The sequence below is a fragment of the Geotrypetes seraphini genome, chromosome 2 (genome assembly GCF_902459505.1).
Source record: "Geotrypetes seraphini chromosome 2, aGeoSer1.1, whole genome shotgun sequence".
Classification (NCBI taxonomy): Eukaryota; Metazoa; Chordata; class Amphibia; order Gymnophiona; family Dermophiidae; genus Geotrypetes; species Geotrypetes seraphini.
The window spans coordinates 513550348-513577461 of NC_047085.1; the positions used below are offsets into that span (position 1 = coordinate 513550348).

The 27114-nt window shown below is 42.0% G+C and overlaps 1 long non-coding RNA gene and 1 pseudogene across 1 annotated transcript; both read right to left on the bottom strand.

Moving 5' to 3' along the window:
- LOC117355254 overlaps nt 1–27114 on the bottom strand; it is a 623529-nt pseudogene that overhangs the window by 366844 nt on the left and 229571 nt on the right.
- LOC117355292 lies at nt 1831–26933 on the bottom strand. The gene is made up of 3 exons (XR_004538331.1): nt 26812–26933; nt 8251–8316; nt 1831–3741 (listed from the first exon to the last, which is right to left on the bottom strand). It is a non-coding gene; the product is annotated as an uncharacterized LOC117355292 (long non-coding RNA).

Consider the following 27114-nt stretch of genomic DNA (forward strand, 5'->3'; position numbering starts at 1 on the left):
AATGATAAATAGTAAAATAAAAACTAAAACTTGAATTTATAGACTTGGTCATCTTCCTATAATAAAGCTCGATTCGGTTTACAATAAATTAAAAAATTGAAGAAATAAACTTAGACTTACAATTTTGAGAATAATGTAATGCAATGTAATTTATTTCTTATGTACCACTAAACTCCGTTAGGATTCTAAGCGGTTTACAAAACCAAGTTTTTAAGTTTTTGTGGAAGGCCTGAAGTGAACCTAATTCTCTTCATCTTAGGGGAATGTCGTTTCTGTTAGTTTAAATGAATAGCATTTCCATAATTTACCAATAACGATACCTTTAAGTGAGGGAAAAGACAATTTAAGTTTTTGCTAGTCCTAACCAGACCCAGGAGAGAGGAACAAGTAGAGAGAATATGCCAAATAGAAACTTAAAAGTTAAGCAGGCACATTTGAAGTGTATTCTGGAAAATATCGGAAGCCAATGAAGTTTAGCCAGCAGCGGGGACACATGCTCAAATTTACCCTTGCTAAAAATCAACCCAGGCTATTCTTGGTTACTCTTAGATAGATTGAATTACAAGAATCTAACTGAGAAAGGATAATAGATTGAACTAGGACAGAGAAATGCTGCTGCTGAAAACAGGTTGGGCAGACTAGATGGACCATTCGGGTCTTTATCTGCCGTCATCTACTATGAAGAAACATTTTTAACTAGAGAGCTAATTTGTTAATGTTTATTAACAGCCAAAAACAGGGTCAAAGCGGTTTACAATATAATTCATAACAATTTTGAAAAGAACTCCATTCATATAGAAAAGGAAAGAAAGAGAAAAATATATATACTTTTTTAATACATGCTTCTCTCTAACCATCAGTTTATCTATAATAATAAAATTAATTAATACATTCACCCATTTATAAAAATAAGTGGCGCAGTGGTTAAAGCTACAGCCTCAGCACCCTGGAGTTGTGGGTTCAAACCCAGGCTGCTCCTTGTGACCCTGGGCAAGTCACTCAATCCCCCCATTGCCCCAGGTACATTAGATAGATTGTGAGGCCACCAGGACAGGGCAAAATGCCTGAGTACCGGAATAAATTCATGTAAACCGTTCTGGGCTCCATTGGGAGAACGGTATAGAAAAATGAAGAAACAAACAGTTGAAAGAAATGTGCTTTCAAATGTATACGCTTCTTCCTGTCTCAATTCTATAGGCAAACTATTCCATAACCGAGGAACTAAACAGAAAAATGCACAATCCCTAGTCGAGGCAAGATGGGCCTTTGAAATGTGAGGAACAACTTCTCTATTATCATTCAGAGATCGTAATAAGTGCCTTGGTGCATAAAATAACACCAAATTAGAAAGATCGAATGGTTGTAACTCAAATAATGCTCTATGTGCCAACAGCAAGATCCTAAGTTGCTTTGGTAACCAGTGGAATTTCACATACAGAGGTGTATCGTGATCACGAATATGTGCCTGGCCTAACAACCGAATCGCAGCATCTTGTACTATTTGTAGGCGCTTTAATTGTCCTATTCCTATGCCTGTATATACTGTGGCCCCGATTCCGCAAACTGCGCCTAACTTTAGGTATGGTGTAGACAGGGCTGGATTAATCACTAGGCCAATTAGGCCTGAAACTGTGAGGGGGCGCGGTGAAGGTGGGCAACTCACCTTGCTATTTTCAACGGCAACGGGCCCCCCTGCAGTAACGGCAATGGGCCCCCCCCCCCCCACGCAGTAACAGCAACGGCCCCCCCCCCACAGTAACGGCAATGGACTGCCCGCCCACCTACAGCAACGGCAATGTAGCCGGATGTGTAAGGGTATATTCTTTATAAGCTTATTTTGCTATACAAGAAATCACAAAAAAACATTGTCTCTTTTTATTATCTGTAATTATGACTATTTGTACTGGCTGTAGAATTTCCCTCCCCCCTCCCTGCTTTCCTGTGAAACAAAACTTAGCTTTCCTCATAAGCTACATCCATTATTAGCTTGTGACTGCGCATATACAAAGGGGGGACTATAAATATGTGTTGTACTGAATAAAGACACACATCTCTTTTGCCATGTAAATAGTCTGCATGTATGTTCTTTTCTTCCTAATGAGATGCCCCCCCCCCCCCACCTTGCATCAGTACCAGAGACAACAGAGTATGTGTGTGAGGCAGTAATGGGATCTGAACCTTTTCAGCTGGGGACTTTGTCCGGGATTGGATTGGTACCAGTACCAGTGAGTATAAATTTCTGAATCACTGGTCTCTGTCCTCTTCCAAACCCTTATTTGATTATTGAGTTTTTTAGCAAGTCTCTTGAGGCTTTTGGCAAGTCTCTTCTGGAGTTTTGGCAACTTCTGTTCCATGATTAAGGCTTTTGACAAGCCTCGGAGTTTAGGGAACTCCTGTAGGATGTGACCACACGTTCTTTTGGGAAGAACGATATTAATAGACACGCCTGCCTACTCTGTCGTCTGTGGGGTTAACGCTTTGTGCATGCACTTAACCTCTTCTATCGCTTAGAAGATAAGATTTGAAATATAAGCTTTGTATTGTATTGTATATTACTGTGTCATGCTTATAAGGTAAGGTAAGCGAGATTTGTGCTTTGCTCTGGGTCAGACAGGCACTGAGGATCCTCCCCTTCCTAAAAAAAGATGAGCCTTGTAAAAAAACAAGAAAAAGAAACAGAAAAAAAAACAACTAAAACTGCAGCTTTGGTATCTGCTCTCTGTTGAACAGAGAAGCGTGTCTGAATTACACTACTGATTTCTGTCTGTGAACAAAAAAACAAAATGCAATCTGGCTTTTCTTTTGTTCACTTGAAAAAAGTTCCCCACGCTATGCCTCTGCTTTCACCCCCTCCTCCTTTTCCATGCCTTCCAGTGAGATAGAAGGTGGGCTTTTGGCCGCCCCCCCCCTTTTTTTTTCTCCAGAGAGGGAAGGAGGGAGGATCCAGAGGAGCTCAGTACTCTCTGGCCAATTTAATGGCAGTATGTGAGATAAACAGAGGATTGAATGGCTGAGAGCATGCAGAACAAAGGATTCTTCTTTAAGTAGTTTCGGAACTCAGGTTTATTTGCATATTAAAAGGGTTTATTGAGAATTTATTTAGGAAACGTATGGAGAAATAGGAGTCATGATACACATTTGCTTAGAGCTGGGTGTAGCCTTTGCAGAATATATTTCTCTTGTTCCTTTCTTTTTAAAAATTCTCAGAGGGGTACCAGTGTTATAAGAAAAGAGAGAAGGTGTTTTCAGACAGATGACAGAGAGAATGAGGAATGTGATTTTCCCTAGAGCTTGCTCTTGAGTGAAGTGGATTTGTTACAGGAAGTGTATGCTTTAAAGAGAGCTAAGTCAGTTACGTGTTCTGGCAGTTGTGAAAGAGTGCTTGCTGGTGTCTTCAGCACTCTTAGAAGGTGTAGCATATGTGTAAGCAGGAGCCAAAGTACATGTTGAGAAAAAAAAGGGTTTTGTTCCCCTGCATGGCTTGTGGGTGGAGTTTTTAGTTTACATTTTTGCCAGTCAGTGCTTCAGGATAGGAACCTGATACAGATTATGGATTGAGAATAATTCTTTTGTGCTAGCAGACAGTTTAATTGTGTCCCGTAGTGAGTCTTTTTCAGCTGCTGTTGTTCTACGCAGGAATTTCTTTTCTCTTTGTTCTCTCTTCTTAATGAATATGTGCTTATCTTCCAGTGCCGAAGTCGTCCGCCCTCTGAGGGACAGGAGCAGTACCACATTCCACCACTAGTGAAGAGCACAGAGAATTGTTCAGTCCTTTTGTCCCCTATTAATTCTGTGCCTCTTTTTCAGAAGCAGTTCCCATTTCTCAGGTTGCAGTATGTTTTCTACTCGCTTGGACAAAGAAAGAAAGCAGTGGCAGTTCCTTAGAAAGACAAGCTTCACTCACAGACAAGATTACCTTCAAAATGTTTTAGCATGAACTCTAATGTTCTTATGCAGTTTATTTACATTCATTCAGAGACTCTGACCTTACAAGTTGCTAAAATATTTGCAAAGACATTCTGGAGTCATAAGATTTTGAAAAAACAGACTTTATCTTAAACCACTTATTTAAATCACCTCATTTGACTTAGGTTTCTAAACTTTAATTATGTTTTTGCATAATCCAATAGGCTTATTATGACATCATGTTAGCAACTGTTTATTCTTTACCATTGTCTTCATGCATTGTTCTCAGGAAATGATTTTTGTTATCCTGTATTTTAAATTTTATTTTATATTGCTGTATTCTATGTACTGTGACAGGTTCTAAGCTTGTCACACATTGCAACAGTATCTCCTATTTGGTTTAATTGCTAACATCACCAGTTCTTTTAATAATTTAATTCAAATTTAAGAAATAAGTTCTTGCACCACACACAAAGAAAAAATTGTATTTTATATGTACTCCTTGTGTGCCTCATGTGCACATGGGTTACTTTACGCATTAGGCATCTACTTGGGTTTCGTAGCACTCTGCATTATTTTACGTCTTATTGCATTAATTGTAGGCTACTATGCCAGACACTTCTGAGTATAGGGACCAATTCTAAGCTGGTAATACTGAGGTTCTCTTCATTTAGGGTACTTTAGGGATTTAGATAGATACCTAGGGTTCTATCTTTTTGTTAGCATACTTGCTTTATATTTTCTTTACATTCTCTGCTCTATATACCTCCTAAGTATTAAAGTTTCCTTGATACCTCTATATATAACAGCACAGATGCGAGCTTAGTCTTTGTTCTGCTCTATGGCTCTTGTACCTGGACTGGAACAGACACTGTATATGTACCTGCCATTTGAATAGTAAGTTTCCTGTATGGTTTGGCTTTGCCAGCAACTTACATCAATTACTTACAAATGGGTTTACTCTAGGACAGTGGATGGGATTTGCTTGTATTCTCACTTGAGAATTCAAGTATGCTTTGGGACAGATCTTCTAGGCATCTGCCTTTGCAGGCCTAGGTAGTATATTTTTCTGGCTTTTGTGCACTTCGTCCTATCTAATTGGCTTTAAGAGAATATACTTGCACAACACCACACTGATCCATAAGCCGAGCTGTGCCCAATGTGCCCCCTGAGAGCCAGAGGTAAGACCATGAGCACCCTGGGTGTGCCTATCACGTGCGTGAACTTATGTGATTTTCACGAAGGGCCAGTACTGGCACTCGTTGGCTGGAGGGGGCATAATGGCATGGATAGTGTGTATGACATGATGGTGCAGTGATTTTGTGGAGTTTGTTCTCTATAATGCCTGCTTTTTGCATGGTTCTTGGTAACTCTAGTTAGACAAGCATATGTGTTAGTTAAGGCCACACCCAATAGAAGCGTACGAAAAGTTGATGAATATAAATCTGTATATGGATGTAGCCAAGGCGAGAAAAAAACCACACTACAGCTTCATATTAAGGACACGCCTCATCATAGTAGCCGACAGTCGATCTGACACATCGGACAAAAGTATCAAGTAAGGATACTGAGCAAGGACTTTGTAAAAGAGGGCTCGGGACTGAGTGGAAATTTTTGGAACAAGGGCCTAAGGATGCATTACAGGGGCCCAGAGCCATAGAGATGGAGCAAGGACATTGTAAAAAAGGGATCGGGACTGAGAGGGGATTTTTGAAAAAGAACCTAAGGACACAATGCAGGGGACACGGGCCAAAGATATTGAGCAAGGACACTGTAAAAGAGGGCTCAGAACTGAGTGGGAACTTTTTGAAAAAGGACCTAAGGGAGAAATGCAGGGGTCTAGTGCACGAATAAAACTGGCAAGCAGCACTAATAGAGAACAACGGATTCCAGAGGGACAACCAAAAACAGGGAAACAAGCTGAGGACGAAACAGACACATCACAGGAGGAGGATGACCAAGACGAGGCTTGGGGGTCTGGCTACTCATGAGGGGGACGCCAGGAGCGCCAAACCACGAGGAAAAACAGCAAGAAAGACGAACAAAGTTGCTTATACACTAATGCTAGGAGCCTAAGGGCCAAAATGGGAGAGCTGGAAGTCCTAGCCAGCAAAAAGGGACTAGACATAACTGGAGTCACAGAAACATGGTGGACTGATGACAATAAATGGGATGTGGCTTTACCAGGTTTTAAACTATACAGGAGAGATAGGTCACACAAAAAGGGTGGAGGAATAGCGTTATACATAAAGGAATCCATACCTTCAACCAAGATGGAAACAACAGTAAGGGTGGGCGATTTGGAATCACTATGGGTTAAGCTACCAGGAGGAACTGGAGCAGACACAAAATTGGGTCTGTACTATCGCCCACCTGGACAAACGGAAGAAATCGACCAGGATCTGGAGGATGAACTGAGGCAGGTATGCAAAAGCGGAAGTGTGGTGGTGATGGGAGACTTCAACTTCCCGGGAATAAACTGGAGTATTGGGCACTCAAACTGCATGAGGGAGACCAAATTCCTGGAGGTCACGAGGGATTGTTTCATGGAACAGCTGGTCACGGAACCAACACGGGGTGATGCCACTCTTGACCTAATCCTCAACGGACTAGGGGGACCCACTAAGGAGGTGGCGGTACTACCCCACTAGGAAACAGCGATCACAACACGATCCAGTACAGGCTAGAGATTGAATCATCAAAGGTAAAAAGAACTACAACGACTGCACTTAACTTCAAAAAAGGGAATTATGATGCCATGAGGAAAATGGTGAGAAAAAAACTCAATGACAGCACAAGGAAGATGGACTCCATAGAAAATGCCTGGGCCCTACTCAAGGGCATAGTGCACGAAGCACAGAACCTGTGCATCCCCAAGTACAGGAAAGGGTGCAAAAAAAAAAAGAACAAAAAACCCAGTGTGGATAACAAATGCAGTAAAAAAGGCGATAAGTGACAAGAAAGCATCATTCAATAAATGGAAAAAGGACAAAACAGAGGAGAACCAAAAGGAGCATAAAAAACACCAAAAGGAGTGTTACCGAGTGGTTAGGAAAGCAAAAAGAGAATATGAAGAGAGACTGGCGGGGGAAGCAACAAACTTCAAATCATTCTTCAGGTACGTTAAGGGGAAGCAACCAGTAAGGGAGGAAATGGGACCCTTGGATGATGGGGACAGAAAGGGAGTGGTAAAAGAAGAAAAGGAGATAGCCGACAGGCTAAATAAGTTCTTCACGTCAGTCTTCACGAGGGAGGACACAACCAACATTCCGGAACCTGAGGAGATCGTAAAGGGGGAGCAGGATGAAAATCTGGTCCAACTAGAGGTAAGCAAGGTGGATGTCCTCCGGCAGATAGACAGGCTAAAGAGCGACAAATCGCCAGGTCCGGATGGCATTCACCCAAGGGTACTCAAGGAACTAAGGAATGAAATAGCTGAACCACTTCGACAAATATGCAACCTATCCTTAAAAACTGGAGAGATTCCGGAAGACTGGAAAATAGCAAATGTCACGCCCATCTTCAAGAAAGGCTCAAGGGGAGACCCAGGAAACTACAGGCCGGTGAGCTTGACCTCGGTCCCGGGAAAGATGATGGAAGCACTGATTAAAGACAGCATCTGGGAACACATCGACAACTATGGGCAGCTAAAGTCGAGCCAGCATGGCTTCTGCAAGGGCAGGTCATGCCTCACGAACTTATTTGATTGCTTGTATAATAGATTAGTTTGATTATTTCTTTTTAAAGAATATGAGTTTTGGAGTTCTTAAATTAAATGAGATGGATGGGGTAGGGGCGGGGCAAGGCCAGGGGGGCCCAGCGTGCTTGGGTGCCTAGGGGCCCTTGAAGAATTAATCCTGCCCTGGGTGTAGACGTCCGATTTAAGTGGTTAATGAGCAATTTAAGGGTCTTAACATGAGTTAATTGGGACTTAGATGGAGTTAGGCATCAGGTAGGCGTTCTCAGAATAAAGACGCGAGTTTGTGAAAAAGTCACATCTAAGTATGTAGACTTGGCGTGGCACCAGATAAACACTAGTTGGGCGGTGGAATGTGTCTAAACATTGCGAAAAATAGGCAAATGAAAAGCTGGTCTAAGTGTGGTTTATGCTTGGTTTCTGCTTGAGCTGAACGCGAGTTTCTAGAGGCGGAACATAGAAATGCTTTGGGTTTCCGAAATTATATTTTCTACATAGACTTCAGGAATATTTTTTTCCTCTTTTTTTCCCCTCCTAATAGATTTAATAAGTCACCAAATCAATAGGGCACATCAATACAAACATATTGCATGCAAAACATAGTACTTTTCAGCCCAAACAGCAAGATGATTTACTAATTACAGTACCTTTGGCTTTCTGGCTTAAAAAGAACCGCTTTTTTTCTCACCAAACTGTGCTGCAATCAGCTCTTGCTTGAAAGCAAAGGAAGAACACAAAAAAGATATAAATAGTGCAAACATTACTTCATTTCTCAAAGTTTAAAAATAGAAAAACCAGATACAGACCTTAACATGCATTTTCCTTCATTGAAAATGGGAGTGTGCAGCTGCACAATGCTGACCTCATTGTGAGATCATCAAGGTGCACCTGCAAGGTACAATGCCACAATTAAAAGATGTGCTGTGTGTTGAACTCACAACCTCTGCAAGATCAGCACAGGATTTTAACACATTGAGCTACATCAGCTTCTAATGAGGTGTATCTCACTGCCCTGTCATATCATAGCTTTCGGACCTGCCTATGTATCATCTGCTTAGGAATGATATCACAGTCACCACAAAAAAAGCATTTCTAACTCACCAAGCTAATGCACCTCCTCTATCCTCTCCAGCTCACTGGTTCAAATCCCACCATCACCTTCACTAATTTTAACAGCTTCTTATTAGGTCTCCTGTGTCTAGATCAGGGGTGTCAAAGTCCCTCCTCGAGGGCCGCAATTCAGTCAGGTTTTCAGGATTTCCCCAATGAATATGCATGAGATTTATTAGCATATAATGAAAGCATTGCATGCAAATAGATCTCATGCATATTCATTGGGGAAATCCTGGAAACCCGATTGGATTGGGGCCCTCAAGGAGGGACTTTGACACCCCTGGTCTAGATGGTGGACGTTGTCATTTTTCATCAGCACATTTCTCTTTGCAGGCAAACTTATTTTCACCTTCACATGGCTAGGACAACCTAAGCTGTCATGGTAAGAAACGTCTTCCCTGCTAGAAAGAAGCAATTTGAGGCTTACCAAATTAATGCACCTTGTTGCACCTTGTCTATCCTCTCTGGTTCATATCCCACCGCCACCTTCACTCATTTTAACAGCATTCTGCAGTTTGCAGGCACAGTTGCCTCTGATACATTAATCTGCTCTCAGCTACAAGCCATTGTGATAGGAATATATTTCTTTTTATGCAATATCCGCATAGGGCAACAGGTATAAGAGTTTACTAAAACTTCAGAGAGCTTAGGCTGGTGTTGAAGGAAGGTACATGTTTTGAGATGTATCCTAGAGACATTAGAATTGGTAAATTAAGCTTGGCTTGAGAATTGCGGGTGTGGTTTCATGCCTGAGGAGTGTGTGTTGGGAGTGGGGGAGAGGGTTAAGGATGAGAGAACAAGCTACTTTAGACATCTGAGAATTGCTGCAGATCATTTCAAAGCTCAACCCAAATATGTTTAAGCTAAGGAATGGCTAGAGTTTGAAGGTTTTCTGGTAGAAAAATGAATATCAAATATTTGCTAACCGCACTCAATACTTGAACCCCTGACGTATGGAAGATAAAAGCAGTGCCTTAAGGCATAGAGCTATGGAGGGAACGTGGTTTAGAATTTGGTAACAGAGCCTCTACAGACTAAGCAGATGAGAAATGGCTTCTTGTCAAAGCTTTAGGAAGTGAAGGAAATTATTAAGTCAGTACAGATGTGTTTGCTAGTGCTGCCCGATTCAGGAAAAAAAGTTTAGATTTGATTTAGCCTATTGAATCAATTTTTCAATTCGATTTTCCTGCCCAATTGGGTGTTTTTTTCAAACATCCTGGTGGGTTTATTTTATAGCCTCTTCACCCTCTTTGACTTCTCCTAACCACACTGGCACTGTGGTGTAAACAAAATAAACAAGCAAGCAAGACTTTTCCTCTCTCTGTTAAATCCTAGCTCACATTTGCAGTCTAACACCAGCTCTGGCAGGATACACGTTTGAAATCTGACATATTGTAATCACAAAACAGAAAATAAAATTCGTTTTTCTACCTTTTGTTGTCTGGCATTATTCAAATCTTGTTGGTCCCAGGCTCTGGTTGTCTTCTGATAACTTGCTTGCCAGGGTGTCCTTCTTTCTTCTTTCTCCATGCTAACCATCCATCTACCATCTCTGTCCTCCCTTTCTGTTTCCCTTCCCTCCCCCGGAGGTCTGGCATCTTTCCTTTTTTTCCTTCTCCATCCACAGATCCGTCTTTTCTCAACTACCCTTTCATCCAGCATCCCTCCTTCCCCCCCCACCACAGGGTCCACCATCATTCCTTTTCTTTTCCTAACTACCCTCCTATCCAGTATATCTTTCCCCCTCCACACCATCCCTTGTGTCCAACTTCTCTCCCTTTCTGTTCCATCTCTCCCTAAATCCCATTGTCCACCAACACTCCCTCTCCTGTTTTTATACCCATTATTTCTTCCCCCCCAAAGTCCAGCATATGCACGTCTCTTTGAAACCCCCCTCCATGTACTTTTACACCAGGGCCCACTCCCCTGAAGGTCTGTCCCCCCTGAAGACCTGCACCTCCCCCTGAAGGCCTGTCTCACCCTTGAAGGCCTGTCCCCCCTGAAGGCCTGTGCCACCATCCCTGAAGGCTTCTCTATCCCTTGAAGGCCTGTCCCCTCTTAAAGACCTGTCCCCCTTGAAGGCCTATGCCACCATCCCTGAAGGCCTGTCCCCCCCTTGAAGGCCTGCATCCCCCTGAAGGCCTGCCTGCATGTCCCACCCCCACCCTGAAGGACTGCTCACCCCCGCAGAAGGCCTGCGTGTTCCCCTTGGCCTCCCGCACACCGTTTACCTAATATGAGCAGCCTGCAGAGATCGCGGTGCTAGCCATCTTTGCAAACTGCTTTGGAGCTGTTTCCTCTGCCGCAATTCTGCCTCTGACATCAGAGGATGGGTGGGACCATGGTGAGGAAACAGCTCTGAAGCAGTTTGCAAAGATCGCTAGCACCGTGATCTCTGCAGGCTAATCATATTAGGTAAATGGTGTGCAGGATGCCAGATAAACGTCAGGGGGGAAGCCGGACACCAGTACTTCCCGACTGACCTTCCCCCCTTGCCCTCTAAAGCAGGTGTGACAGTGGCTGGCCAGCAAGAGCAGCACTGCCGCTCCTGTTTTAGGGGGTGAGGGGGGAAGTTCAGCCAAATTGGGAAGCCTTTTTTGTTTTAAATTGATTCACCTGAAGCGAATCGGTGAACCGATTCGAATTGTGAATCAGACAGCACTAGTACTTGTCCAAACCACACCTAAAGCACACCCAATCAGATTTGAAAGTTTTCTGGTGGGAAGTCCTAACGGTGCCTATGATGTCAGACGCTTCTTAGGGGTGCTTAGTATAAGGTCCATCAGAGCAGCATTTTCTCTTTTAGGACTCCTATTCTGTGTTATTGCTTATGCTGATTTCTGAGACTTTACCTTTCTTGATTATCTTTTAACCTTTTCCTATATCTGCCACAATTCTCTCCATTTCACAGGACCATTAGCAGCTATACTGTAGTAATTTGCAATTGATGTCTTTCTAACCTTTTTCATCTTTCCAGGTGAATATGCTGCATCTATGCAGAAACTCCTTGCTAGCATCTCAGATACCAAATCCAGATGAGAATGATATATTGCTAGCTACTTAGGTGTCCTTATTGGAGTTCTTGTAAACCGTGCCGAGCTTCACATCCGTGGAGATGATGCGGTATATAAACTTAAGGTTTAGTTTAGTTTATTAGAAAAAAGCTCAGGCAGAATTGATTTCTTCTTTTGGACTCCCATTCTGTGTTATTGCTTATGGTGATTCTCCATTAACTTTTTGTCCCCCTGATATCTGCCAGAAATCTCTCCATTCCACAGGGTCATTAGCAGGTCTGAGAATTAGTGATGATAATAATTGGTTCCAGGAGTGTTGGCTGAAAAAAACTGCATGCTGTTTGAAACTTGGGTGCCAGGAAAATGGATATGCAAGTACCATGAATGTGTGGAACCTATAGCAGTGCTTTTCCTCATAGGTAAATCTTTTTAGAATCATAATTGTTAGGCATCTTTACTGTAAAAAGGGAACAGTGTTTGTGCTTCTGTTCATTCTAGCTGTTAATTTGAGATTGTGCTTTGTCATATTCTCCCAAAACTTCTGCTTTTTATTTTTGTCACCGATGTCTTTCTAACATTTCCCTTTTCTCCTGATTTCAGGTTCCCAGAGTGGCTAATGACTTCCCTTGTGTTTTCCAGAGGCCAGAGCAGGTCTGTTCAAACTGGGTTCAGCACACCAGCTTGCACCTGGCCAAAGAGCCAGCAGCTCATATACCAAAACAGAAAGAATAGGTGAGAATGATGTACTGCAACCTTTATTTGCCCTTGTGATGAATTATATACATTTTCACAATACTAACATGTTTCACACTTTTTTTCCTTCAGACGGGTGTAGTTATTGATGATTTTCTGAGAGAACAGTAAATTGGTGAGTTTTAGGCTTTTACAAAGGTGCACTAAATCAACACATGCGCTGTTAATGTGTGCTTAGGATAACATGCACGTATTAACATTTACCATGCGCTTCAAGCAGTGCCGTTAGCGTGTGCTAAATGTTAACGCTTGCATGTTATCCTATAGACACGTTAGCAGTTAACACAAGCATTGATTTAACGCACCTTTGTAAAAGACAGCCTAAAACTCACCAATAAACTCTTAATTTGTCTCAATCCATCTTCCTTTTTCTACAGCTTGCCTTTCCTACCAGGAGCAGATTATGGGACCTTAACAATTCTACCACAATAACAACTTGGACCTAGGAGTGGCTTACTATACCTACCTGTCATCCATCTCATCGAACTTCAGTTACCTGATATTATACTTGCATGCTGCTTTCCTATACTATGCAATAAAAATTTTAAACTATTTTTCACCTTGTGCTTATTTACATTGAGTAGCAGCTAGGTATTAGTGTTTCCTTAATAAGCACCACTACAGCTACTTCGTCACATTGACCTTTGTCTTACCTAGTGTTCCATAAGGCTCAGGTTGCAAAGGAGAGAAGTGGGGGAGGCTCTTAGGGGGTGGCAAACAGGGTAGCTGGCATGTCTCCTGTCTCACAGCCTGCAACCAGTATAATATTTGAGAAAATGAGATTATATGAGAGCTGGAGAGGCTGAAAAAGTGCAACAAGGTGCCTTAATTTGGTGAGCCAGAAATGGCTTCTTTCAGTCAGGAGAGACGTTTCCTACCCTGATAGCTTAAGATATGCTTGACTGCAGCCGCTACGGAGCCGCAAGTACGCCGTAGCTACTGTTAACGATGCCTAAATGGAACAGTATAATCAAACCAGAATTGCTATGATTTTATGGCTCATAGATCAAACACTAAAACAAAGGTACTCAACTTCCGAGGAGCAGACTTTGCACGCATGGGAGTTTTCGTCCATCAGGCGCTCCAGGTCCAAACTGAGACAGGGAATGTGGAGGATATGTGGTCATCCCTGAAATCTGTCATACACGAGGCAACCGGCCGTTACATAAAATCATCACACAAACGGCGAAGAAAAGACAAACTCCAGTGGTTCACTGCAGAGATCTCACGTCTCGTTAAGGAGAAGAAAAACGCATTTGCTTCCTTCAAACGCACGGGGAAAAGCGAAGATCAACTGCTACACAGGATCAAGTCCACAGAGGTCAAAACGGCAGTCAGGGAGGCCAAACTTCAAGTGGAAGAAACTCTAGCAAACAACATTAAGAAAGGGGACAAATCCTTTTTCCGGTATATCAGTGACAGGAAAAAAAACACAGACGGGATAGTACGCCTGAAAAAAACGGACGGGAATTACGCAGAATCGGATCCCGAAAAGGCCGAACTACTAAATGAATACTTCTGTTCGGTCTTCACCTGCGAGGCGCCAGGGTCCGGCCCTCAATTGAAGCCACAGTCAAACACAAAAGACCCGTTTCGGAATTTTAAATTCACACCCAGCGAGGTTTACTTTGAGCTAACAAAACTCAAGGTGGACAAAGCCATGGGACCGGACAATCTGCACCCCAGAGTGCTCAGGGAGTTAGGTGATGTCCTGGCAGAACTGTTAGCCGTGCTCTTCAATCTCTCACTGAGTACAGGGACAGTCCCCTTGGACTGGAAAACAGCTAACGTCGTTCCTCTACACAAAAAGGATTGCAGGACAGAGGCTGCAAATTACAGACCGGTGAGTCTGACATCGATAGTATGCAAACTCATGGAAACACTGATCAAACGCCAATTGGACACGGTCTTGGACGAAGGGAATCTACGGGACCCCAATCAACATGGATTCACCAAGGGTAGGTCCTGCCAATCAAACCTCATCAGCTTCTTTGACTGGGTAACAAAAAGACTGGACGAAGGAGATTCACTGGACATAGTGTACCTAGACTTCAGTAAAGCTTTTGACAGCGTCCCACACCGCAGACTGTTAAACAAGATGAAATCGATGGGGTTAGGAGAGACTCTGACGGCATGGGTCAATGATTGGCTGAGTGGCAGACTTCAGAGGGTGATGGTTAACGGTACTTTCTCTGAGACATCGGAGGTGACCAGCGGGGTGCCGCAGGGCTCGGTCTTGGGTCCGCTCCTCTTCAACATATTCATAGGAGATCTGACTCAAGGGCTTCAAGGTAAAGTAACATTATTCGCCGACGACGCCAAACTATGTAATATGGTAAGCGAGGGCAATCTACAAGATAGTATGGCGCAGGACCTGCGTACATTGGAATGCTGGTCCTCAACCTGGCAGCTGGGCTTCAATGCTGGAAAGTGTAAGGTCATGCACCTGGGTAGCAGAAACCCGTGCAGAACTTATACCTTGAACGGGGAGACCTTGACCAGGACTTCAGCAGAACGAGATTTAGGAGTAATCATTAGCGCAGACAGGAAATCTGACAATCAGGTGGAGAAGGCTTCCTCAAGGGCAAGGCAGATGCTGGGTTGCATCCGTAGAAGTTTCGTCAGCAGAAAGCCTGCAGTCATAATGCCATTATACAGGACCATGGTGAGACCTCATCTGGAATACTGCGTGCAATTCTGGAAGCCACATTATCGCAAAGACATGCAGAGGGTCGAGTCGGTTCAAAGGATGGCCACCAGAATGGTCTCAGGGCTTAAAGGTCTCTTGTACGAAGCAAGACTAAACAATTTGCAGCTCTACACTCTCGAGGAACGCAGGGAGAGGGGAGACATGATTGAGACGTTTAAATACGTCACCGGACGTATAGAAGTGGAAGATAACATTTTCCTTCTCAGAGGCCCCTCAACCACAAGGGGGCACCCGCTCAAACTCAAGGGCGGAAAATTTCACGGCGACACCAGGAAGTATTTCTTCACGGAGCGAGTGATTGATCAATGGAACAAGCTTCCAGTACAGGTAATCGAGGCCAGCAGCGTGCCAGATTTGAAGAATAAATGGGACGCCCAGTGGGATCCCTACGTGGGTCAGGGTAAAACATTGGCTAATCTTAAGGGGAGGGTCTATAGAGTGGGCAGACTTGATGGGCCTTGGCCCTTTTCTGCCGTCATCTTTCTATGTTTCTATTGTGTAGTACAGCGGTTAGATTGAAGGTTGGTGTGTGAGCCTGGTCTGGGTTCGACTCCCTCATGTACTTCAGCTGACACAATACTCATTTTAATAAAAATTACAAGCTACAGACCAATCAAATCTAATTTTCATCTCAAACAGCACATTAGCAATAAATTAAAAAAATGGAGTTTGCAATTGATAAAAATAGCAGTATTTGAATCCATGTCACATTTATTCAAGCATACGTGGGATTCTGGCTTTTGGGACCATGAAAGCAGTGCTTTAAGCCATTGAGCTACCAGTCTTTTGTCTCAGCTAAATGTGATATGATAGCTAAGCAGATGATACCTTAGCAGATCACTAAGCTATATGACAAGGGAGTCAGAGAAACTGGAGTGGAAGGTGGTGTAGCTTAATGAGTAAAAGCTCTGTGCTGATCTTGCAGAGGTTGTGAGTTCAACTCCCAGCCCATCTTTTACTTGTGGCATTGTACCTTGCAGGTGCACCTTGATGATCTCACAATGAGGTCAGCATTGTGCAGCTGCACACCTCCCTTTGAAATAAACTAGAAGCCACATTCAGGTCTATTTGTTTTATTCTGTTTTTAAGCTTTGCCAAATGAAGCTATGGGCTTTCTTTGCTTTGAAGAATGAGTTGATTGCAGCAAAAGATGAGAAAGTGTTATGTAGAGCAAGAAACTCTAAAGCTGTGATTTTCATGTGCTGTAATTAGCTAATAACATTGCTTCTTTAGGCAGTTTTAAATTCAACATGCTTGTATGGATGTGTCCTATTTATGTGCTGGCTGAATCACAGAATAAAATCCGTGAACTGTATTTAGAAGATCACTTTGGAAACATCCAAAATCTGCCTAAATCCCATTCAGAGAAACGTCTATCTAAAGCCCAAACATAGCGCAATGGATGATCTAGAGGGTTGCCTAAATAGCATCTATCCTAACATCTTTCTGAAGCCCAAACCACATCTAGCTAAAGCCCAAACAATGCTCAGCTATTCTTTACACTGCTTCAAGGAGCTCATTGTACAATTGTTATACAGCTTCTTATGTAGCACAGAGCTTAAACTTACACCCTTCTACACTGATGTTCGCAGTTCAACTCCCAGTCAGTACCTCTCACTGAAAATGAAATATTATAAATATCCTTTTAAAGAAGGCATACTGTTACTTTTTTTTGTTTTTATGTTAAAGCTTACAATCCTGACATAATGAAGAAAAAGAATATGACAGGGCAGTAAGATCCAGCTTGTGTTGTCTCCTGGCATCTATCCTAGCAGAATAAACTGCCTATACGGAACAGTATAATAAAACCAGAATTGATATTCTTGTATGGCTCGTTGTCTAGCACAGCAGATTAGAATGAAGGTTAGCGTGTTAGCATGTCAGTTTTTCAAGATTCACTCTGATGTTCTTAGTTCAAGTCCCAATGAAAATAATATATTATAAACATCCTTTTAAAGATGGTATACTGTGAGATTTTGCGATCAGATCATATAATTTATTAAACTTGAAACTTTATATTATGTTAAAGCTTACAATCCTGAAATAATGGAACAGAATCAGTAAAAACCACATTTTTACATATAACTAAATACATTGTAGGGACGTCCACCTGACATCTAGAAGTGAAAAAAAAAATTTTGGGAGACGTGTATCTGATGCCTATCTTATTTCTAAGTAACGCGGAGCATGACTTGCGCTCCACATACATATAAACCATGCCTAAAGTTAGGTGCAGTTTGCAGAATCGGGGCCTGAATGACAATAATCTAACTTAGATAGTACAACACCATGAATTAGCATATGTAATGATTTCTCATCCAAAAAATCTCAAATAGCTCTAAGCTGTTTCAAAACCCCAAAGTCTTTTGAAACCACAGATGAAACTGTTCCTCAAAATTCAAACGATAATCGATTATAATCCCCAGATACTATTAATTTAGAGAAAGATCTAATTGCGGTGGTGCCTTGTTCATTGAATGAAAGATGAGTCTACGATGACACCTAAGATCTTAGAGGAAAACTCAATCTGTAGAGATGCCCCTGGTGGCAATAAAACAGTAGAAGGGAGATGATCCAGTTTTGGACCAAGCCATAGTTAGTTTCGGCTTTATTTAATTTCATTTGAACAGAAAATGACCAAGCCTGCAATTTCATTATACATTGAATTATGTTTGCAGAAAAATTTGAAAAATTCAAGTCTACCTCAAGGAGGATGAAAATATCATCTGCGTACATGTACAGGGATTCAAAAATTGAAGAATCAAGATATTTCACATAGATATTGAAAAGGATGGGAGACATAGGCGATCCCTGTGGGACCCCTCACGACGACTTCCAGGGAAATGACATTCTACCATCCATGTTAACAGTATATGACCGTAATCATAAGAAATTAGAAAACCAGCTTATGACTGCATGCTCTAGGCCTATCAAAAAGTCATGATGGACATCAAAAGCTGAGGACAAGTCAAATTGTTTATAATAAGATGGCAAATTTGTTATTCAAATGTAGCTGCTGAATCTTTGAGAATAGAGAAATCAGCAAAGATTTACTTGCATTTCCTCAATTTATAACATAATTGCAAGATCTGTGTCTCAATTACAGGTTGAAAAGTAACCCAAGTTGAGTGAAGTTTTTATTACACTCAGTGCATACAAATAGTTTCTACACTGTGTGGATTACATTGTGTCTTTTTAGATGTAAAAGCCGAGTGAAGCTTTTATTACACTCTGTACATGTATATTGTTTGTGCCCTGTGTGGATCAATTGGTGACTTTTTATATTTGAAAGCCGAGTGAAGCTTTTATCACACTCAGTACATGTAAATGGTTTGTACCCTGTGTGGATCATTTTGTGACTTTTTAGATTTGAAAGCAGAGTGAAGCTTTTATTACACTCAGTACATGTAAATGGTTTGTACCCTGTGTGGATCATTTGGTGGCTTTTTAGATGTGAAAGACAAGTGAAGCTTTTATTACACTCAGTACATGTAAATGGTTTGTACCCTGTGTGGATCATTTTGTGATTTTTTAGATTTGAAAGACAAGTGAAGCTTTTATTACACTCAGTACATGTAAATGGTTTGTACCCTGTGTGGATCACTTGGTGGCTTTTTAGAGCAGAATGCCAAGTGAAGCTTTTATTACACTCAGTACATGTATATGGTTTGTGCCCTGTGTGGATCACTTGGTGGTATTTTAGAGCAGAATGCCAAGAGAAGCTTTCCTTACACTCAGTACATGTATATGGTTTGTGCCCTGTGTGGATCCTCTCATGACTTTTTAGATCTGAAATTCGAAAGAAGTTTTTATTACATTCAGTACATGTGAATGGTTTGTGCCCTGTGTGGATCCTCCCATGAGTTTTTAGATCTGAAAGTCGAAAGAAGTTTTTATCACACTCAGTACATGTAAATTGTTTGTACCCTGTGTGGATCATTTTGTGTCTTTTTAGACTTGAAAGCTGAGTGAAGCTTTTCTTACACTCAGTACATGTATATGGTTTGTGCCCTGTGTGGATCCTCTCATGAATTTTTAGATATGAAAGCTGAGCAAAACTTTTCTTACAGTCAGTACATGCATATGGTTTGTGCCCTGTGTGAATCCTCTCGTGAATTTTTAGATGTGAAAGCCAAGAAAACCTTTTCTTACACTCAGTACATGTATATTGTTTCTCTCCTGTGTGGATCATTTTTAGATGTGAAAGCTGAGTGAAGCTTTTATTATACTCGGTAGAGGTAGATGGTTTCACATTTTTATGATCCCTTTTGTGTAGTTGAAGTTCTTTTTTGTAGGCTTTTCCTTTCCTCGTACCATGGTGGAATTTAGAAGTAATTTTATTACTGTTTTTAATTTGGAAGGGTCCCTCTGCTAGGTGTCTCTGGTCCTCAGGGATGTAACCCAGATCCCTGTCATTTCTCTCACACTTGATGACTTCATCCCTTGAGACGTCTGTAGAGTCTCTCTGGTTCTTTGATTCCTGCTTATAATTCTTTGTGTTAATCTTCTCAGTTCCCTGGGAATTATTCTCACAGTCATTTTTCGACAGTGTTTGGATTTGTTCCATTTCAACTGGATCTTCTCCTTGATTCTTTTCTCTCTTCCATTCGTGGTGGATCTGATGATCTGCTGGAGAGAAACAGAAGGTATTTCTCATGAGTTAGAAAACAGTAGTGGCTTCTATAGATTCCATCATTTTAGTTAACAGCAGTATATTTGTAATTGACCAATAATTTAACAAGATAGTTGGATCTAGGTCAGCTTTTTATAGCTTTTATAGCTTATAGTGTTTTAGCCCATTATATTTGTTACAGTAATGGGTGCTCGAATAGCCTCACCTATATCCTGACCCCTCCCGTGGCCCTCCATCTGGCCTCCTGTACCCCCATTACCTACCCGAGGCGGTCCTGACGTACCAACCCCTCCTCCCTCAGTGCCCCAAAGCAGCAGCGGTACACCCTCTCTGACCCTGCTGCACCCCTTTTGCCATCTTTCCCTTTCCTGTCCCCTCCGTCTTTCCCCAAGGCCATCTCTCTCTCTCCTGCTCCCGCTGTACAGACAGGCAGCCTTGAATGCTTGCAGGGTCTTATGTCTTTTTCCAAGGATTTGAGATTTGTGGTTCCATTGTGAGGGTGTCATCCATTATACAGCCGAGGACATTAGTGGATTTTTCCATTGCGAGGGTGGTGCCACACTGAAGGATGACGTTTGTCACAATGATTTATTGCTTTGTGTGAAACTTATGGCTTTGGTTTTAGTTTGTTGATGGTTGCCCAGGTTTGAACTTTTGCTTTATTGTTTGAGATTATTTCAGAGATGTTTGGATGGTTGCAGGTTATGGGAATGAGAAGAAGAATGTCATCAGCATAGGATAGAATGGTTTCATCTTCCAGCGTGATGTTCGCTAGTGAGCTCATGAATATATTAAACAGGATTGGGGATAGCGGAGATCCTTGTGAGACACCACAGAAAGACTTCCAGGGGCTAGAGTATACTCCATCCTTTTTGACCGTGTACTCACGATTTTGTAGGACATTAGTGAACCATTTCAGAACCGTTCCTGTTATATCGATTTTCGAGAGTTTGGTTAGGAGCAGTTGATGGTCCACCAAGTCAAAGGCAGCAGAGATATCGAACTGAAATAGTATTTCTTGTTTACCAGTGCTCAGCAGTTGCTTGATTTTTGTGGTTAGTTTGATGATGAGGAGATCAGAGCTGTGCTGTGAACAAGGCTGCCCTGTGAACTTCAATAAGATAAGTTGCTCAACATTTCATATTCTGCTCTTTTCACTGGTTTTCAGCATTATATCTGCTTAATTTCTCTTCTCCTCCCTGTTTCTTACTTAAAAAAACAAAAAATAAACCCTTCTCTTTCCTCTGTTAAATCTTATTTCCTCTTCATAGGAATAAGGGTAAGACTTTATTAACTCTAATTAAATCATGGTGCCTGTGGCTCAGGGTGAATAAAGTAGGGAAAATCCTGTTATAAATCCTGTGTTTCAGGGTAGCCACTGATTTGTTATAGAACCTGCATTTTTGTTTAAAATACTGTGTTTTAGGTGGTATAGAGCCTATATTTCTGTCTTACTAGTATTCAGCCATTGTTTTCTGCTGATTAGGTGGAGAAGGGAGGGGCTGTGAACAAGGCTGCCTTGTGAACTTCAGTAAGATAAGTTGCTCAGCATTTCATATTCTGCTCTTTTCACTGGTTTTCAGCTTTCACTGCTTAATTTCTCTTCTCCTCCCTGTTTCTTACTTAAAAAAAAACAAAAAAGCACAAAAAAATAAACCCTTCTCTTTCCTTTGTTAAATCATATTTCCTCTTTCCCTTCTTAGGAATAAGGGTAAGACTTATAGTCCCACCAACCCCAGGGACCACTTTTCATATATAGAGACCCAAATAATCAGGACTACTCAAATCAAGTCACTTCACAACCAATCTAGATGACCTTTATTCTATGCAATCACTGTGGTGCTTTAATTCCAAGACATACTATTTGGAGGCTTAAGGCTTGCCCCATCTGTCTTCAACTTGCTAGTATTAAGGAGGAGCTCTGCAAACTTAAACAGGAATTGAATACAATTAAAGCAGCTTTCATCACTCCACAAAATCATACCAACTTACCACCTCTACCTCAAAGAATAAACCAGCCCAGGAATAAATGGGTCACAGTAGGCTCAGGAAGACTGCGACATGTAACACAGAAACATCCACCTTCACTAATATTACCTCTACAGAATTCCTTCGCTCCACTAGTGCACTGTGATACTCAAGAAAACAGAAGGGAGGTGGGACTGGAACCAATGAAGGTAACTCAAGAGAACAAGCGCACCCTAAGCACAAATAAAAAGGCCAAAAACAGAAAACTATTACTGTTGGGGGATTCCATCATCAGAGGCATTAACCTTGGAACACAGGGCGAGGAGACCAAAATAGTGAAATGTCTTCCAGGATCCTCAGCTACCAGGAGTTCCAGGCAAATACTGACTATAATTAAGGAAGAAACTAAGGATTTTAACACTGATGTTGTTATCCATCTGGGAACAAATGACCTGGCCAACAACTCCACACTTGCAGCACAGAAAGCTTTTCGGGAGCTTGGTGAGGGAGTGTAACCTTTTGTAAAGACTTTAGCTTTTTCTGAAATACTGCCTGCATATGGAAAGGGAGAGCAAAGAGTGAAAAACACAGAAGACTTTAATAGATGGCTCAAAGCCTGGTGTCATCAAGAAGGCTTCAGGTACATAGGAGGATGGGGAAATACATAGAAGGACAAGAATCTCCTTTTTCGTATGGATTTTTGTTTCGTTTCACTTTCCGTTGCAATACTAAGAAATGAGTTGCTGATATTGCTTATGTTGCAGTCTTTACTACTATCACATCTTTTCTTTTGTTGGGGGTGGTCTCTATAATTGTCCTTCGTACATACACCACCCCCAGTTTAAATGCCTAGAAACATATTGTCTAAATTTCTCTGCAAGGTTTCTTTTTCCTGCTTTAGTAATATGTAGCCCATCAGTGCAATGTAGTAAAGACTGCAACATAAGCAATATCAGCAACTCATTTCTTAGTATTGCAACGGAAAGTGAAACGAAACAAAAATCCATACGAAAAAGGAGATTATCGCTGAAAAATAGCTGGAAAGCAATGACCACAAATGCTCGCAGTCTAAGCAACAAAGTTCATGATCTGCAAGCCCTGATGTTAGAGGCAGATCTAGATATTGTCGCTATCACAGAGACATGGTTCACTGAATCACATGGATGGGATGCAAACATACCAGGATATAATCTTTTTAGGAAGGACAGAGATGGTCAAAAAGGTAGAGGAATAGCTCTCTATGTAAAGATCAATATCCAAACGACTGAGATGCAAGGGACCTGGGGAGAGGAAGAAGCGATATGGATTGCTCTGAAAAGAGAAGATGAACTTCTATCTACAGACCTCCGACTCAATCGCAGCAAATTGATAAGGATCTGATTGTGGATATCCAAAAGTTTGGAAGGAAAGAGGAGGTTCTGCTGTTGGGAGATTTGCCAGATGCGGACTGGAATGTTCCGTCTGCGGAATCGGAAAGAAGTAGGGAGATTGTGGATGTCTTTCAAGAGGCTCTGCTCAGACAAATGATGACGGAACCCACAAGGGAAAAAGCGATATTGGATCTGGTCCTCACAAATGGAGAGAGTATCTCTAATGTTCGAGTGGGTGCTCACCTAGGAAGTAGCGATCATCAAACGGTTTGGTTTGATAACACGGCTAAAATGAAGAGCAGCAGGAGTCCTCCACCCACAGTCTCACCAATAGAGGGTGCTGTTTTACTGTCACATTTTTCAATTGTGAGGGACAGGCAAGTTCTGCAGGACTCCAGGGAACATACCTGTCCTTAGCGACTGAAAATATTCCACCCCCTAGTGGTAGCAATGCAGCTGGAGGACACCTGCTCAGCTTAGAGGGAACAGTGGCGCCGGCCGCACATTACTTAAAGTCCTAGATTTCAAACGTACAGACTTTAATGCAATAGGAGAATATCTGAAGAAAGAGCTGTTAGGATGGCAGGACATAAGAGAAGTGGAAAGACAGTGGTCTAAGCTGAAAGGAGCGATAAAAATAGCTACGGACCTTTATGTGAAGAAAATCAATAAAAACAAGAGAAAAATAAAGCCGATATGGTTCTCCAAACTAGTGGCGAAGAAAATAAAGGCGAAAGAGTTGGCGTTCGTGAAATATAAAAAAACCCAAGAAGAGGAGTGCAGAAAGGACTACAGGGTGAAACTGAAAGAAGCCAAGAGAGAGATACATCTGGCGAAAGCACAGGCGGAAGAACAAATGGCTAAAAATGTAAAAAAGGGAGACAAAATTTTTTTCAAATATATTAGTGAAAGGAGGAAGATGAAAAATGGAATAGCTAAACTAAAAGATGCTGGGAACTGATATGTGGAGAGTGATGAGGAAAAAACAAATGTGCTAAACAAATACTTCTGTTCTGTGGTCACAGAAGAAAATCCTGGAGAAGGACCGAGATTGTCTAGCAAAGTTACACGAGAAAATGGAGATTCTGCGCCGTTCATGGAGGAGAGTGTTTATGAGCAACTTGAAAAACTGAAAGTGGACAAAGCGATGGGACCAGAATGGATCCATCCCAGGATACTAAGGGAGCTCAGAGAGTTTCTGGCGAGTCCTATTAAAGAGTTGTTCAACAAATCTCTGGAGACGGGAGTGATTCCTGGGGATTGGAGGAGAGCGGATGTGGTCCCTATTCATAAAAGTGGTCACAGGGATGAAGCAGGAAACTACAGGCCGGTGAGCCTCACTTCGGTTGTTGGAAAAATAATGGAAGTGTTGCTGAAAGAAAGGATAGTGTACTTCCTTGAATCTAATGGGTTACAGGATCTGAGGCAACATGGCTTTACAAAAGGTAAATCGTGCCAAACGAACCTGATTGAATTTTTTGATTGGGTGACCAGAGAACTGGATCGAGGACATATGCTAGATGTAATTTACTTAGATTTCAGCAAAGCCTTTGATACAGTTCCTCATAGGAGACTGTTGAACAAACTTGAAGGGCTGAAGTTAGAACCCAAAGTGGTGAACTGGGTTAGAAACTGGCTGTCGGACAGACGCCAGAGGGTGGTGGTTAATGGAAGCCGCTCGAAGGAAGGAAAGGTGACTAGTGGATTCCCTCAGGGTTCGGTGCTGGGGCCAATCCTGTTCAATATGTTTCTGAGTGACATTGCTGAAGGGTTAGAAGGAAAAGTGTGCCTTTTTGCAGATGATACCAAGATTTGTAACAGAGTAGACACCGAAGAGGAAGTGGAAAATATGAAAAAGGATCTGCAAAAGTTAGAGGAATGGTCTAATGCCTGGCAACTAAAATTCAATGCAAAGAAATGCAGAGTAATGCATTTGGGGATTAATAATCGGAAGGAACCGTATGTGCTGGATGGAGAGAAGCTTATATGCACAGACGGGGAGAGGGACCTTGGGGTGATAGTGTCCGTAGATCTAAAGGCGAAAAACAGTGTGACAAGGCAGTGGCTGCTGCCAGAAGGATGCTGGGCTGTATAAAGAGAGGCGTAGCCAGTAGAAGGAAGAAGGTGTTGATGCCCCTGTACAGGTCATTGGTAAGGCCCCCACTTGGAGTATTGTGTTCAGTTTTGGAGACCGTATCTAGCGAAGGACGTAAGAAGACTTGAAGCGGTACAGAGGAGGGCGACGAAAATGATAGGAGGCTTGCGCCAGAAGACATATGAGGATAGACTGGAAGTCCTGAATATGTATACCCTAGAAGAAAGGAGAGACAGGGGAGATATGATTCAGACGTTCAAATACTTGAAGGGTATTAACGTAGAACATAATCTTTTCCAGAGAAAACCAGAGGACATAATTTGAAGTTTAGGGGTAGTAAATTCAACGGCAATGGTAGGAAATTCTACTTTACGGAGAGGGTGGTGGATGTCTGGAATGCGCTCCCGAGAGAGGTGGTGGAGAGTAAAACTGTGACTGAGTTCAAAGAAGCGTGGGATGAACACAGAGGATTTAGAATCAGAAAATAATATTCAATATTGAACTAAGGCCAGTACTGGGCAGACTTGCATGGTCTGTGTCTGTATATGGCCGTTTGGTGGAGGAAGGGCTGGGGAGGGCTTCAATGGCTGGAAGGGTGTAGATGGGCTGGAGTAAGTCTTAACAGAGATTTCGGCAGTTGGAACCCAAGCTTTGGATTCTTGCCCAGAAATAGCTAAGAAGAAAAAAAATTTTTTAAAAAATTTAAATTGAATCAGGCTGGACAGACTGGATGGACCATTCAGGTCTTTATATGCCGTCATCTACTATGTTACTATGTTACAAATTTGTCTCCATGTCATTCTCTAGCACTGATGGACAGCAAGACCCTCATGGTCTCATTTGTGTTCATGACACGAGACAATCAAAATTATTTTTATAACGATAACTTACTGTTGCTAATAGAGGTGAATAAAGTGGAACCAGGCCCTGGACTTTCAGGAGTATAAAATATCAAAGTTTATTGGTGTTGCAAAACAAATTAAAAACACAATGTCATAAAAATCAGACAAATGCCAACCGTTAAAAAACATAAAAATTGTAATGTCTATGAAATGAACAGACCCTACACGTTCTGTATTTCGGCAATGAATTGCCCTCCTCAGGGGTCCTTAGCACAGTGGGCTAAAAATCAGGCAGCATCGTGCCGGAAAAAGTCTTTAAAAAGATCCGAGCTACGGCGAGGGAACATTTTAAAGACTTTTTCTGGAACAAATAACACTGTCAGTGAATTTGCCCAACAGTACACCCCACGATGCTGCCTGATTTTTAGCACACTCTGCTAAGGACATTACAATTTTTATGTTTTAGAACTGTTGGCATCTGTCTGAGTTTTATGACATTGTGTTTTTGTTTTGCAACACCAATAAACTTTGATATTTTATACTGCTGAAAGTCCAGGATCTGGTTCCACTTTTTCTCCTCATCCATTGACTTTTGTGGTACAAAGGTCCCTTGCTGTGGGTAGTAGGACCGCCATTAGGGCTTAGACCACCCCAGTGTTGTTTGTTTCTCATTCCACTGCTGCTAATAAACATGCAAATTAATCCGTTACCCAGTGAGAGCAGGGTCTGATAGTTGTCCTTCATCACCTCCCTGTAGAGCTCCTTCTGCTCTTCATCTAAATACTCCCACTCCTCCTGGGAGAAATAGATAGCGATGTCCTCAAACTTCACCTGCATCTGAAATAGAAACCAGAAACACACTCAGCCTCTTCCAGCACTTCCAGAAAGAGGCCTCCCAGGATTGATGCTCATGGGGTGGAGGGAAATGTGCTGGATGTACCTAATTTACATTCCCAGAATAGTTCTGTTTCAGAAGAGCTGCCAGTGCTGGGGCTCAGGGAGATGCTTTGGGG